The sequence below is a fragment of the Peromyscus eremicus genome, chromosome X (assembly GCF_949786415.1).
Source record: "Peromyscus eremicus chromosome X, PerEre_H2_v1, whole genome shotgun sequence".
In the NCBI taxonomy this organism is placed as follows: Eukaryota; Metazoa; Chordata; class Mammalia; order Rodentia; family Cricetidae; genus Peromyscus; species Peromyscus eremicus.
This window is the reverse complement of record NC_081439.1, coordinates 113,252,652-113,256,957: the sequence shown is the minus strand read 5'-3', so window position 1 is coordinate 113,256,957 and position 4,306 is coordinate 113,252,652.

Genomic DNA, 4,306 nt, shown 5'->3' with positions numbered 1-4,306 from the left:
ATATATTAAGTATCCAGAATAAGCTAATTGATAGGAATATAAAACACATTGGTGGTTGCTAATGGCTAAACATTAGGAAGAAGGAACTGGGAACTGACTGCCAATGGATCATGGTTATTTCTTTTAAGGTGTTTGAAACTGCCCTAAAAGTGGATGTTGGTAATGGTTTTATAGCCCTGTCAATATATTAAAAATAATACTTACTCTTTAAATGGGTAAAATGTATAGCATATTAATTGTATTTCAATTAAGCTGCTAAAACTGAAAAAGAAAACATTGGACTGTACTCTTCAAATAGGTGAGGCATGTGAAGTATACTCTAATGTTTACCACATAGAGACTCATCGGACTGTCGAGTAGTGTAGCTAGGGCACACAGGACAGAGACTGGCCTGGAGGACTATTCCTGTGTTGCAGTAAAACTGCAAGTCCGTGGTGCACTCATCTCAGTACTCAGTGGTGGAGCAGCGTTACAAGAATGGAAGTTTTGTTTTGTTTTGGTTTGTTTTTTTGAGAAAAAATGATTCTGTGCAGAGCTGTGTAAAACAACCAATCTCTATATTTTAAACTAAAAGGGCCCTTAATCATTATTTTATAGTTCTATATTTTCATGGCAGATGTTGACATTTTACTATTGTTCCAGAATCAAATGTCAAGTTATTCCTGCTTGGAATTTTCCATTTCCATTTTCGAAGAAGTCCATCTGCAGCTGTATTTATAGCGAACTCTCTGCTTGCAAAGACTCAGCATTTTAAAGCAGGTTTGTAAATAGGTTTGAAGGAGTGCATGTGAGCACTGGAGACCTGCCTGGGTTAATTAAGTCTCTTTTCAGGCATTAGAACTTACATAAATAGGCCAGATGGAGGTGAATGTTGTCTTTGAAAGTGATAATTATATGCCTTACCAATTGTTTGCCTTCCCCCTTCTCCCTTGGTCAGATTACCCACAATCCATAAATGAAGCATCAGGAGAGGTTTTCTCCTCCTGAGAAAATGAGCATGTAGATGAGGTGAGATAATGACTGTGTATAATACAGATAGTTTGAAGGTCTGGATGGTGCATACAGATAGCTCCAAAGAGGAGACTGTGCTTTTGCTAAATATAGTAGATAGTCCCTGCTATGGCATTGTGAATGCTCCTGTGCTTCAGTTCACATTTACTTTCTTTTGTTAGTTCTAGGATGCTTTGGTTTCACGCAGCCCAATTTTCTTCCAGAGAGTAATGTGATGAATAGGTCTGTACACCATCCAGCACATTGAAAAGCAAGGAGCGGGGAGACTCCTGATGTATCTCCAGCAGGTAGCATGTTGCCCTGGCACCAGCAGGAGGGAGGCAGAGAAAACAGGGCTATGCTGGGTGTTCACTGCGCACAATGCCTCTCTTAGGCAGAACTGCCCTCAGCCAGGAGTCACTTCCCAGTGCTGCACTGCCAAAAACACTAAGGCTTTCTGTTCTCTGTCCCGTCTGAATTCAAAGATGCCTGTTCTCTCTGAGATACTGGAAGCTGTGCTTCCTGAAGCAGTGAAAGGCTGGGGAAACTGTACTGGGTCCAACAGGACAGACCCTAAAAGGGAGGGATGTGCAGACTTCTCATCCTTGGGCAAGTAGGGGTCCATGGTGGACAGCAGGTTGTAGAATGGACGTCCTCACAATAAGACGAGGTTGGTGAACAGGCAGGATGGAAAAAAAGCTGCCCAGATCCCTCCAACACCAGTTTGCCTTGTCTCTTAGAGTGTGTGACACCATTTGTAAAAGGACAATGAAATGAACTGCTTTCCAGATCCCTTACACACAACACATGTTTGAGTGCTCGTTGGTATTTGAAATAAATTAAAGACATAATCTCAAATCAGACCCCCTGGAAGAGCTTGAAAAGGTTATGTCTGGATGATAACAGAGCTCTTTGGGTAATGGCACTTGTGTCCAAGCCTGACAACATGCGTGTAACCCCTGTAGCTGTAGTAGAAGGAAGGAACTGACACCCAAAAGTTGACCTCTGGCCCCCACACACCTGGGCTCTCTCCCACACTTATAATAGTGATTTTTTTAAAGTTTATGTAATTTATTTGTCTTCTTTTTGTCTTCTTTTGTTATTGATTTTTTAAGACAATGTCTCACTATGTAGCTCTGTCCTGGCACTCACTATGTAGACAAGGCTGGCCTTGAACTCACATTGATCAACCTCTGCCTCCTGAGTGCTGGGATTAAGGGGTGAGCCACCACACACAGCCTAGGTTTGTATAATTTCAACAACTGTGAATATCAAAGGTAAGTTGGTGACGGCAGACTATCAATTTGTCCATGTCACCCTTCTAAAGACTTTAGACTACAGTTTCACAGACTGTAGGTCAAATGAGTTCATGGCCGGCTTTCCTCTGGCCTGTGAGCTAAGAATGCCTTTTATGTTTTCATATTTTATTTTATCTTTGTTTATTGCATGTCATGTGTGAGTGGAGCTCAGAGGACAACATTATGGGATCTGTTTTTCTCCCTCGATCATGTGGGATCTAGAGTTCGAATCCAGGTCATCAACCTTGAAACCAAGAGACTTTTCCCAGTGAGCCACCTCATTGGCTTCTCTTCACATTTTTAGACAGTTGAACAAAAATTAAAGAATATCACTGATAAGTGAAAATTATGTAAATTCATATGTCAGTACTTACACATACCATATGACATTAATTTACATATTGCCTCTGATTGTTTTCACAGAGCTTTGTAGTTGCAGCAAATGCCTGTCCATGGTACTCACAGCTTTGTATCATTGAGTGAGTGGTACATTGTAAATCTCAGTGGCACATCTGTAACTTGACAGTCTTTTGAGGGCAGCATGCATTCACTAGAGTGTGACATTCTACTACTAAAATATATTCATTGTTTCAACACAGAAAAAGAAAACAAAAGAGACCTTTTCATGTTACACTTTTAAGGGACAATGAAGGATAGATTATCTTGTCACAAATCAGATGGCAAACCCATTTGCTCTGCAAAAATAGAACTCTGCTAAAAGACTATAATACTCATCACTACCATCTGACTAATCACTGATAACAATATTCTCAACTCACATGAAAGCAATGGTCAGAAAAACATGTGTTTTGAACACAGAATGTCTCATCTTCACACACACACACACACACACACACACACACACACACACACACACACACACTCATAACCAAGAAATGGAGACTGCAAGAAAAGTAAGTTTCCAAGTGCCTCATCTGTTCGCTACAGAAAGGAAGCTATTTAGCAACAGCAAGTTTATTAAATTGTATTTGATTGCAGTAGCTGAAGAAATGTGTCCAGAGAAAATGAATGTGGTTAAGACTATTAGCCTGTTGGCAAGAACAGTCGCCTGAAGAATTGAGACTATTAGGAACAAATGCATAGTGGATTGAAAACCAAGGCAAACAATATGGAGTGGTTTTCCTTGGCTCTTGATGAATTGACAGATGTTACTGATACTGTTGAGTTATTGTTTGGAAAGTCAATGCCAACTTTTAAGTGACTGGAAATTAGCTTGTATGAGTAGTGTGTGTGGAAAGTCACAGAGGAAAATATTTTAAAAGAAGCTTTGCCGACCCTAATATAAATAATGTGAAGTGGAATCAATGAAGATATGCTACAGCTGATAGCAGTTAAATAACTGTGGAGAACCATGCAGTGATGGCTCATGCCTTTAATCCCAGAATTTGGGAAGCAGAGGCAGGCGGATCTCTATGAGTTCGAGGCTAGCCTGGTCTAAGAGCAAGTTTCAGGACAGCCAGGGCTACACAGAGAAACCCTGTCATGAAAAACCAAAAAAAAATTAATATTAATAATTGTGGAGAAAAGAATGAATAAGTTGGTCACATTCCAATAACTTGTGAAAATCTGAGCTGTTTAGAGCTCATGGTTATTACTGCCTTATTCAGCAGGTGTCTTGAGGAAAATCTCTGAATCTCTCATGTTACTGATCCACTGGTGTCACCAGTGATCTTCATTCACTCTCATGGGCTTAATCATCACCATTCATAAATCTGTTGTCAGAAATCAAAGCTGGACATCCTGACTTGACTTACCACGGTACACTTCAGTGGCTTAGCAGTGGTTACATTTTATTGCAATTCTTTGAGTTTAGATTCAAAATCTATTTAGCTGTGTAGTCCCAAAGCTTCTACCCATACTTCAATTGGAAGTGATTAATCTGCAGTGTAATGGCATGATACAAGGTAAATATCACAAGAAGAGTATAATTCTATAGTAGCTTTCCAAGTGAAGGATAGGTTCCATTAAAATCATATTCTCATACCTGTCACAAAGGA